Source organism: Triturus cristatus, chromosome 4_2, assembly GCF_964204655.1.
Source record: "Triturus cristatus chromosome 4_2, aTriCri1.1, whole genome shotgun sequence".
Classification (NCBI taxonomy): domain Eukaryota; kingdom Metazoa; phylum Chordata; class Amphibia; order Caudata; family Salamandridae; genus Triturus; species Triturus cristatus.
The window spans coordinates 368,211,549-368,224,318 of record NC_140586.1 but is presented as its reverse complement, the minus strand read 5'-3'; positions in this window follow the sequence as shown (position 1 = coordinate 368,224,318).

Here is a 12,770-nt window from a genome sequence, read left to right as displayed (position 1 = left end):
AAGCAGGGAAGTCGATCAAGGTATTGATTAGTCTACCCTGGCTTTAGGCTGGAGGGTGGTCGTGTTTGAAATGGCCCTTTAAGCAGGGTCACCCCCAAAATGTTGTGTCCTCCTCTCTTTTTTCTGACCTCATTTCTGTTGGCTCTAGGACTCTGGGCACTTTACCACTGCTAACCCACGCTAAAATTCATGTGCTCTCTCCCTAAAACATGGTATAATTGATTTACACCTGTTTGGCATATTTATGTTACTTATAAGGCCCTAGTAAAATGCACAGTATGTGCCCAGGGCTTGTAAATTACATGCTACTAGTGGACCTGCAGCACTGGTTGTGCCACCCTCTTCAGTAACCCTTAAACATGTCTCAGGCCTGCCACACAGAGCCTGTGTGTGCAGTTTTAAACTACCCTGTCGACCTGTAAAAGTTAACCTACTTGCCAGGCCCAAACCTTCCCTTTAATTACATATGCCACCCCTAAAGTAGGCCATAGGCAGCCCCATGGGCATGGTGCAATGTATTTAAATGGTCGGACATGTACTTTTGAGTTTTAAATGTCCTGATAGCGAAAAATATTACATGTGTTTTTTACTACTGTAGGGCCTATCTCTCCCATAGGATAACAATGGGATTGCCTCAAAACATCTTTTAAGTGTAATTTCCAATTGGGAGAAGATAGAGATTTGGAATTTGTTGTCTGTGGACTCACAATTTAAAATCACAACTTATGGTGCAATCGGAATTTAAATTATCAGTCTGAAAATGCCACTTTTAGAAAGTTAAACAGTAGAAAGGGGTTGGACATGTTTAACGTCAGCAAGGGTGGGCCACTGGAAAATGCTAGACAAACAATTGCCAACAATTATGAATGAACAAACGTCTTGTACCCTGACTTTTGACCATATTACATGCTGTTGGTAATAACAAGTTGCGGCGGGTGTTCCCCGGTTTGTTTGAAAAGGCTTAATAACTTTTACCAATGCTTTACCATGCATATGCAAGGTCAAGTTTCAGGTGCAACGGCAACATCCAGAAAATCCATCAGAATAAGCATCAAGTAGCCGGCATAGATGACCTCAACATGAACCTTCCAGAAGACAGCCTTATCAAATTAATCCCCTGCGCCTGTTGCTTGCTATAAGCAATTAGAATGCGACCTTTGTGAACATTCTAAAACACCTTCTAGGAGACAGCCTCATCAAACTAATCATCTGCACCTGTTCCTTGCTATAAGCATTTACAATGTGACTTTTGTGAACATTCTAAAGCACCTTCTAGAAGGCTGCCTCATCAAGTTAATTATCTGCACCTGTTCCTTGTTACAAACAATTAGAACGTGACCTTTATAAATGTTCTAAAACAGTCTTATTTAAAGACTGTCCACACTCCTTCCCTTCACTTAGCCTCTTCGCCTGCCACTTACCTGTTTCCCGGTTTCCAGGACTCTGTCTTGCCAGCTCTCTTGTATCTTCCACTGCGAACTCACCGCAAAGGAAGCCCCGCATCTGTCTCGCACATGTATGGAAAAACAACAAGAAAAGAAGAGTCACATTAACAGACTTGATTTCGCTATGTGCTGAACTCATTCACAACATTGTGCTTGCAGATAAGATAACCAGTGTTTTTGTTCAACTTGTACATTCTGTTGGCAGGGCTCTGTCAGAAAGGACTTGGGTGAAGCAAACCCCATTCAAATTAACTTGTCGGTTTGATGCTGGAATCATACTCACTACAGTTTCAAGATTTTGATAAAGGAACCTCTATGGACTATCTAAAAACAACTGACAACAAAACTAAAGGTTCGTTGAGATATAAAAAGCTTTATGAGGTGATACCTTAAAAAAAATAGCTAATACTAGAGTAAAGACTTATTATTTGATTGCTTATAGATAACATATCTACTGGTACAATTCATAAGACTGATGTGAATGCCTGCTGCAGTGATGCGGTTGAGTGGACGAGCCACAGCATCTGTTTGACTTCACACGCTCTCTCCACCCCAACCCCATTCCCCCTGGAATTTGCCACTGGAGCAGTGTATCCTTCTGTAAACCGAGGGCCAGTCTTGAGAGGATTCAGGAACTAGTGTTGTCTCCCAATTGGAATCACCTGAGATCCAAATAAATCACTGACAAAATATCGAAGACCACAATATCGAGTTACAAAAATATCGGGACATAAATATCGATGTCAGGAATATCAACATCCTATCTACATCATGGTAAGTACAAAAATATTGCGAAAAAAAAACATAGATGTCAAAAATATCAAAGTACACAATATTGTTTTTTATATAAAAATAATGTAAAATAAATTAAATAATACATATAACAAACATTTTTTATAGTTATTAGAAAATGTTAACAATTATAAATAATAAATGTAATATAAAAATAAATTAAACATACATATATCAAATGTAATATATATTTACTTAATAATAATGAATAAATATGTATTTTAATTATAAAGGTGCCGATTCCGATCCTGGCAAACCCGGGTACGAATGGTCGTACGGAGCGTATTCTCCGTACGACTCGTACCAGGGAAAACCACCTTACAAACCCGCAAGTACGATTCGTACAGAAATACAATTTCTGTACGAGTTGTACAAAACACCGACCGGGAAAAAAATACCCACAATTCCGATCTGGGACATCGTGTACGTGACGTCCGGACGAAGTCAGGCAGCGTTTTACGGACCAGCTAGTACGATCCGTGCCGACGTCAGTCCACACCGCTCATTTTTTACGGCAGCCAAAAACTCCCGGGAAATTGAGGACGACGCGAAGAAGGAGCACCGGTACGTGATGGACAGCCATGGACCCCATCCTACGTGTCATCCCGGCCCTCCTAGCCTACGACCTGGTGCACCGAAACCAACGCAGACGATGCAGAAGGTCAGAACAACACCCAGGGGCAAAGGGGTGGGGGCGAGGGGCAGGAAACATAACCCCCACCCAAGTCAAAACATATATATTCTAGACATAACTTACCTCCATGGTCTGGTCACTCTGGGGGGCGTGTCCACCAATCCCACGTACCGCCACAATGGAAGTGGACGTGGATGCGGACCTGTCACCACTAGAATGGTGGTACGGGCCGTACCCACGCTCTGGGGGGCGTGGGTATGGGCCGTACCACCATTGTAGTGGTGACATAGGGGTTCGCGTGGTACGGCCCGTACCCATGCCCTCAGAGTGTGGGTACGGGCCGTACCACCATTGTAGTGGCGACGTAGGGGTACGCTTGGTACGGCCCGTACCCATGCCCTCAGAGCGTGGGTACGGGCCGTACCACCATTGTAGTGGTGACGTAGGGGTACGCATGGTACGGCCCATACCCACGCTCTGAGGGCATGGGTACGGGCCGTACCACGCATACCCCTACGTCACCACTACAATGCTGGTACGACCCGTACCCGCGCTCTGAGGGCATGGGTACGGGCCGTACCACGCTTACCCCTATGTCACCACTACAATGGTGGTACTGACCGTACCCAGGCTCTGGGGGCGTGGGTACGGGCCGTACCAACATTGTGGTTGTGACGTAGGGGTACGCGTGGTACGGACCGTACACACCCTATGAATGCAGGGGTACTGTCCGTCTCACCCGTACCCCTACGGCACCAGTGCATTACGGATACAAGGCGTACCCACGCCACAAATGTCGTACTACGGCCTGGTGCTGCATATTAGCATTAACTTCGTGGGGGGTGTATGCCCGGGACAGCAGTGTACTGCACCAAGGGGGTGGGTGGGTGGGTACAGAGGACTCTCAGCAGTGGCCAGACATATGAGGGGTGGGTGCCTATCACTCCCAGCAGTGGACAGACATATGAGGGGTGGGTGCCTATCACTCCCAGCAGTGGACAGAGACATGGGGGTGGGTGCAGAGGAATACCAGCAGTGGACAGAGACATGGGGCTGTGTACATCATCCTCAGATGACCACAACTCCATGGGTGTATGAACGCATCCACAAAGTGCGACTATGTTGAGAGTGCCATAACAACACATTACTGACAGAAGTGTCCCACTCCCATGAGGATGTTTGTCCTTCCCCCACTGCATGACACACCACATGTGTGTGTGATGACAAATGACACATGCACACCCACCCCTGGCGGATGCAGCACAATACACACACTGAGATCATGCCACACGACTGTATAGTCATGTTAAAGCCTACTAAACTAACAGACCCAAAGGGAACACACACTGTCACGCACATTCCAGGACTGATAGGAATGTACAGGTGCTGGGACAGCCACCAAGTTGTTGTCTCCCATGGAAGGAATAGGGTGGAGTTACCACAGATACAATGCCCACATTTGTGAGTCAGGTGCCCAAATACCCTGCAGAACAAGTAACATATGTGTGATATGCTGGGAGTACACATATGCATAGTGCGTAAAAGGGACAATTTCTACATGAAGGCATGGCAACATACTCCATACACAAGTACAGTGACTACCAAGGATGGCACAGATGATGCAGGCGAAGACATTGATGAGCAGGCATGGCCATAGTTGAAGGGATCCGTCACCCACAAAAGAAATGTAGACACAGGTCAGCACAACAATTGTGCAACTCCCTGCAGGGAAGATGTCAGGTGCCACAGAGGAAGGAACACTCCTTGGGACACTGTCTCCAAACACAAAGAGCATACACAACCAAATAATCTTTTCTGAGAACTTGTGATGGCACGCAGATACCAGGGTCCACCCCATGAGCAGCAGACTACAACTTTTCCCAGACACCTAACACATGATCACCACCCCAACTCATGGAGCATCAGCACCAACATCAATACCTGAAAACCAATCGTGGTCAAAGGAAAAACAAAATGCTTTATTCAGCATGAAATCAAAAAGGATAAAAGGACAATATTTACAAAGGCCATAGGCCAGTCCAGATGCGAAGTCCTGGGGGGGGGGCTGATGTCCATGCGTCTCCCCGAGCTTGCCTGCACATACTAAACCTCTGGTTCAGCGACTGGGGGGGCATCATGTGGGGAAGGACCACGCACCGCAGGGACAGGAGGGGGAAGGGTAGGTGTTGTGGGTTTAGGGATGGACGACTCCAACACAGGGGGTGGGGCCGCGCCAAAGGTGGAGGTTAGCATGGCGCTGCACATGACCGCAAGCTCGTCCAGTGTCTCCCCTGCACCTGAAGGAACCACAGGCCCCAAGGAGGGGGGGGTCGGAGGGATGGGTTGCAGCGCTACTGGGGGAGGTGGTGGAGAGGGAGGGGGACTCAACTCCCCCATCTGTGGAGTGCCTTGCCCGTTTGCTGGATGGGGAACTAGTGGGGCTGAGGCCCAGCCCAGCAAAGTATTCCTCCTTCTCAGACTGTGGGGCAGGGGAGCCGAGGGGAGTGACATTGGAGGGACTGGGGAGTGAGGCATGCGGACTTGGACTGTGGCTGCGTGTTCGCCTGTGTGCCCTAGACACAGTGGGTGTGCCTTCTTCCCCCTGAGTGTGGGTGTCAGGAGGTGTGCGCTTGCCCTTCCCTGTTGGTGTGCTGCCTGTGTCTGGTGGGGTGCGTGCCTGGGAAGGTCTGGGTGTGCTTGGGACGGGCATGGGAGTGGGAAGTGTGGATGGTGCAGGGGTAGGGGGGGGACGAAGCGCTGCAGGAGACCCACTGCTGCCGTCAGTGACGAGTCCATGGACCTCAGCAACATCCGTTGGTCAGACATCGCTGATGACATGCCCTCCATGTACGACACCATCTGTGTCAGCAGTCTGGTGTGGCCATGGAGGACAGTCAGGATCGATGTCTGCCCAACCTGCAACTGCCGCTGAATGTCCACAGACTCTGCAGTGAGGGCAGCTGGGGAGACAGGGGCAGGGGGTGCGGTGCCTGGCATGAAGGAGACACGTTGTTGCCCAACACGGACAGAAGGGACCGGAGTAACTGGGAGGGCAGTGATGGGATTGGAGGGGGCGGTGACAGTCTTAGTGCTGCTGCCAGCTGTTGGAGCAGCCTCCGCCCCCTCAGGGAGCTCAGCCTCGGACCCGCCAGCGTCGTAGTCGGTGTTGGAACTAGACAGGTCCTCCGCATGACTCCCCTCACCCTCCGTGCCACTTGATTCCGCCGACTCCCCGGCAGTGGTGGCACCGGTGCTCGATCCCTCCTCCTGGTCCGTGCAGGTGTCTCCTTCGTTTGCCCCCGATGATGCTGTGTGCAAGGTAAAGAGACATGAAATAATCAGTCACCTGTGTACATCTGACACATGAGTCCAAACAAAATAGGTCACAGTGCATATCAGGAAATGCATCATGAGTAACCTCTAGGATACTCCACACATATGTAAGCCCTGCACTCCCCAGTTGGTTCACCCACCATGACACCGGAAAAAAAACAGCAAATAACTCGATATCCAATTATACTGAGAAGCTAGTGTCTGTGAACAGTGGAGCACAGCCAGACTATGAAGGCATGCCACCTCTTCTTCACTGTGAAAGAAACAGTATTGGTGCACCCAAGGCCAAATAACTGATGCCAATGCTGAAGGTGTCCCCACACCCAGAGACGTGTGAGTACTTTGAAACCCTAAAGAAATACTTAGTGATCCCTTGGGAATCACAACACTTATCACAATCGACATGTTTGGAATGTGTGAATGTGCCACTTTTGGAGCAGAACACACATGTGCCTGGATAACAGAAGTCACACAAGGAGGTGCACAACAAAATACATTTACACAGTCATTGCATGAGCTGCCAGCCTAATGCAAATCAGCCACTGTGAAGAAGAAATGTGGTATCAGGAAGTACGTATACATGGCACCACGGTGGTCTGGATAACTTGACACCCGTAAGTTGGTATTAGCAACAACCGAGGACTAACCCAAATGCAACCACACTGTGGGAACAGGTATCTGTATGATCTCAAAGCAATTTTCATACAGAACTGTGCCTTCGTTATAAATGTGCCAGCGTGTCCCCCAAAAGTGTATAGGTGGTTTGATGTGCACTTCCTTGGGAGACATCTGTCATGTCCTTCACATCAAAATATCAAAGTCAAGCATATAAACTATTGGGACATGTTGACAAGTGTAGTCAGTGCCAAGGTACAAGACATCTTGACTAACAACTTGAATCATGCCACCTGGCCATCCGTACCATGATGACACAGTTGGCAACACATCTGACCCACTACCTGTCACGTGGAGTGGCACACATGTCCAGACACAGGACAATGCATTAGCTAATGGCCCTGCAATTGTGTCGGAATGAGAAGCACCTGCACTGAGGAGACACCCTCATGGGAACCAAGAATGTCCACACAGATGTCAGCACACACAGACCAAACTACGTAGTATCTGGAGCACACACCGGTGCAAGAAATGGATGAGCAGGAAACATGTCCTTTAACCTTAGCCACATGCTGCAAAGCACAAACATTACACCCTGCAGAACATGCCTGGGTCACTGCACTTTGAGTGTCTGTCCAGACAATTATCACACACAGGTCAGACCTTGCAAGGAGACCAAAGCTTTGGACATGTATGCCTTGCCTGCACAAACCCCCCATACCTGACACAATGTTCTTGAGACAGAGCAAGTAGTTACATCTCTTAATCTGGGTTCACTGAAATGTGTATCAAGAACTCCTAAATGTACTCAACATCACCTCGTGAGGCTGACCACACATGTTTGTGACAAACACCCATCAACAGATAGTTGTACATACACACACAGGCACTGCCCAGTGTGAGGATGCACAAGCCTAATGGGGTCACCATGGACAGAGGACACATGTAGCACACTTTACCTAAATACAAATGAGGCCATGGAACAATGCCACAGAGGCCAACCTATGCTGAACACACAGTGAATGTGCACAGTGTTTGATGCCACACATGATTCCTAGGAAGAGGTGTCTCTGGGGACTGTAGTGGGCACACTGCTCCATGGTCCTCGAATGATCTGACTGTAACAGGACCAACTGTCCCGGCACTATGCATATCTCCCATTCATGCACATAATATCTAAGGCCACTTCATCGGTCATGCATGCTGCAAGTCTGTTTATTTGAAACCTCACACTCCTATGTTGAGACTCAGGACAGTGCCAACAATTATGGACCCCCAAATGAGTGAACAGGACAGGGCACAGGCAAGGTACCAACACATGTCACAGACCGCCCCCACACATGATGCTGAATGCAGTGTGCACCTTGAGTAACTTGCAGCCTAGATGACCATGTGCAATAGTGATGACACACAGACCATGGAATACATGTCAAGGAGGGGAAGGGAGGAAGAACACCACTGGTTGACTTGGGGGAACAGGATATGCACTGCACATATAAACCCTGGCAGTGTATCCAGGCGACTGAGCACTTCCAAAAGCTGGTGACACACAACAAACACACATGTACTTACCCCCGCCTTGCTGCTGTTTCTGCTGTAACCGCCTATCCATCTCAGGGAAGACCACCACCAGGACACACTTCATTTGGTGGGTCAGCTGCCGGCGCCCGCTGTGCTTCCGCGCTGGTGAGTTCCCCAGTAGGACCCGGGCGATCCTCCTCGTCCAGCACCGGATGTCCTGCCAGCGTTTCCGCACTTGTGCCAGGCGCCAACTGCGACCCCCCTCGGATCTCACGGCCCTGACGGCCTGCTTCCAAATCTCACCCTTCTGGTAGGCGGTTACCTGTGCGGATGACAAAGTGAGACTACATCACTACACCTGCTCCATGTCACAGAGACACACATGTTAACATCTTTGATTTGTTCTACAGGGCATAGTATGCTGGCAACAAATCCCACCTTTGTCATAGAGACATTTGCCTCTGTGTAAGCCCCAATGCACTACATGCCATTGAAAGTACACAGGTGGCATGAGGGGTGCGACACACTCCCTGGTCATGGCACACACTGTGCATCACAAGCAACACAAGGATGACGGACAGCACCTCCAAGCAGTCACATGCCCCAGGCCACTGACACAACCTCAGCAGAGTACACAGACACACACATTCACCTGCGATTGCCAACAGCGGATACAAACTTCACTCTGCACATGTGCCACTTTCCTGGGGGGTGTCACAGGCGTGGGGCCAGCTCAGCAAGTCAGACACACATCACGGCTTACTTGTCACATCAGATGGGTAGAGCATTAGCCTCCTCCATGCAGCTGTGGTGCAACACTCCACATAGACACTCACGCACATGACAAGGAACCTTCACACACATCAAGGTCCAGGGGGCTTACACATCATGTGGACACTCTCACCACTGCTCCACTCAACTCACACACATCTGTGGGTACAGTCACCTGTCACACCGGGGGGACCACAGATTCACCTGAGGACTATAGAACAAGAATGCCCAAGAGGATTAGCCACGCTGAATGTGCCATGCACCATGCAGTGAATGTCACAGTAAGCCCAATGCAAGTGAGGAGTGCACACATGAACCACATCATGCTCTGCATGGGAGACCTGAGCTATTCCCCCCCCTGACACCCACTCTAAACAACATTGCATGTCTGTCACACCTGGACACAATGCCAAAAGTGACAGTCACAAAAAAAGGGGCACAGTCAAGGGTCGTGGAGTCAGCACTCACCTGCTCCCCTGGTCTACCATACAGCCTGGGGTACTGTGGGAGGATGACGTCCAGCAACACCTGATTCTCCTCCTGGGTGAAAGGCTGGGCCCTCTCCACAGACCTGGACATGGTGCCAGAGGAATCCAAAACAGCAGCAGTGGTGTCGAATTAAAGGTTGTGCAGGCAAGTGCCCTCTCATGGGTTCTGCCTGACTTATATCTGCCTTACTGGCCAATTTCATTTGCAGGAGTACAGAGTGATTGGTCAGACTCATTTGCATCCTACATTTCCTCCAATCCCTTTAAACATACACCAGTGACAGCATTAGCATCTTTCAAATTTGCAGCAGCATGTCAAGTCAACAACCACTTTGCAACAATGTATAATGTGGCCAACTGCCTTTTCCAGGCCACATGATGGAAAAATTTGAACCTGAAACTCGGTATCCATGACTGCCAGCTTGCATTTAGGCACTAATACTTGTCCCTTATTTTCACATCCCCACACAGGTACGATGCGTTTCACACGTACCCCTAGGGCACCACCACTATAGTGATACGACCCGTACACGCACGTGTACGGGTCGTATCCCTATAGTGGTGTTGACGTAGGTGTACGCCATAGGGATACGACCCATACACGTGCATGTACGGGTCGTATCCCTATGGCGTACACCTACGCCAACACCACTATAGGGATAGGACCCGTACACGCGCGTATACGGGTCGTATCCCTATGGCGTACACCTACGCCAACACTACTATGGGGATAGGACCAGTGTGTACACGTTCGTGTACACACTGGTTGTACATGTACGTGTGTACGGTCCGTACACACACACGTGTACTCCTACCCAACCCAAATATGGTGATACAACCGTACACACGCCCTCAGAGCGTGTGTACGGTGCGTTTCAGAGCTTACCCTGGTGATATGAGGCGTCAGACTCGCACAATGCTGTACATCAAGTCATTGTCAGTGCAGTCCTTCATGTGCAGGGCCTAGGTGTGTCAGGCAGTGATGTGGCACATGTCTCCTCATGTTTTAGCAGAATAGATGTGGGATGACCTGTGTACACATGTCATGTGTGATGGGGCACTATGTGGCACACTTCCCCTTCACACTTTGCACATGTGTGCATGTAGTACAAATGTGTCAAGCACTGCATCACTGGTATGGCACAGTCACCAACACCCACAACTGTCCCCTGATGCCAGGTACACGGATAATTACACCTGACATCGGACTACCAGCGTGCCACGATGTGACTATGTCATGTGTGTGTCATGTGTTTACATGAGCTTGCTGTTGGTGTTCCGTCAACTGCATCTGCTGTTGCTGCATCCAACATGTGTCTGTGTGTAGATGTGCATGGCACACTATTCGGCACACCATGCCACATGTGGAATCCCACGTAACATGTGTCTGTATGCATCTAACATGGTATTTCGACCTGAGGACATATCTGCGTTGTCTCAATGTCTCTGTTATCAGTTTGGACATCTACCCCTTCATGGCAATGTGGGTGATCTGTCCTTTTTAAATGACATGTGACCTGTGCATCTAGCTTGCCGCAAGCTGTGTGTATGAGATAGCATCCTTTGAATGCAGATATGTGGATGCATGTCACTCCTGTAATGTGTCTGGCTGTACACTTACACTGGCCCACAGCTAGTTTCATGGCATGGCATGTAGACCTTGACAATCAACGGTTGTAGCTGGCTCCTCGTATGAGTATCACCTGGCTGGCATACGTGTCCTGGATGTATTGCACAGACCAGACTCTGTATTTAGCAGATGTGTATTAGCTGTTGAACATGTGCTCAGTTCATGGACGTTGGTGTTGTGATGTACTCACTCTTCGTTATTCTTTCAAAATTTCTGCAGGGCACCACCTCTCCCCCGGCCAATGCCAGACTTGGGAACGTGACTGCATATGACGCTACCGCTTCTCACAACAGTTGATTGAGCACTTGACCGCCCGGCTGGAACCACACCTCCAACCGCGACACAGGTATCCTACTGCGCTGACCCCCAAGATGAAGGTGATGGCAGGCCTACATTTTTTTGCCACCAGTACGTTTCAATTCACCATAGCTGATGTCGGTGGCATGTCCCAGACCATGTTCAGCCGTGTCCTGCATGATGTTTTAGAAGCCATGTTGGTTCACCTGGATGAATTCATCCATTTTCCGACTCGTGGGCAGTTGACAGGTATCAAGGGTGAGTTCTATGCCCTGGGAGGGATGCCCCATGTAATAGGGTCCATTGATGGGATCATGTGGCTTTGGTACCACCACAGGCACAGGAGGTAGCCTATCGAAACTGCAAACATTATCACTCCATTAATGCCCTTGTGGTGTTTCTACCTAACATGCTGATTTCCCATGTCGTTTTCCAGGGTCAGCACACGATGCCTACATCATGAGGCGTAGCAGGGTGCCAGAAATGAGGCTGCGGCTGCACAACGAACGAGCATGTCTTGTTGGTGGGTATACTCTGTTTGTCCTGTATTTAGCGGTATCTTTGTATGTTACGGCATCTCCTGACCCACTTCTTCACATGATGTTTCCATGTAGGGGACTCTGGCTATCCCAACATGCCATGGCTGATGACGCCTCTCCGCAACCCCAGAACAGCTGCAGATCACCGTTACAACAACGCCCATGGGCAGACCAGGCGAGTGATTGAGAGGACGTTTGGCCTCCTGAAGAGCCGATTCCGGTGTCTCCACAAAACAGGTGGGTCCCTCCCATATGAACAGGTGAAGATCTGCAAAATCTTCCTCGTGTGCTGCATGCTGCACAACATGGCAGTGGAGAAAGCTGTGCCACTCATCCTGGATCCGGATGAGCAGGAACATCCACCCGTGGAGGATGAAGGGCTTGGTCACGAGGCAAGTGAGGAGGAGGAGGATGAGGAGGAGGACATCTGGAGTCAGCTCATACGCAACTTCTTCTCATAATGGTGAGTCACTGGGTCTGAGTGTGCACGCTTGGAGCCTTGTGTGGCATGTGTTGCAATGTGTGTGTCCAGCTGACTGTATGCTAAGTGAGTTAGAGGTGTGTTCTTTTGTGTCACTCGAGTGATGATGTCATTCCACACATTTTAGCTGAGACACTCAATTTCCTAGTAGCATGATGACAACCTAATTCATGTAGAGTAAATGACCATGCATGCGGATGGCTATTTTTTTCCTGATTTCTTGT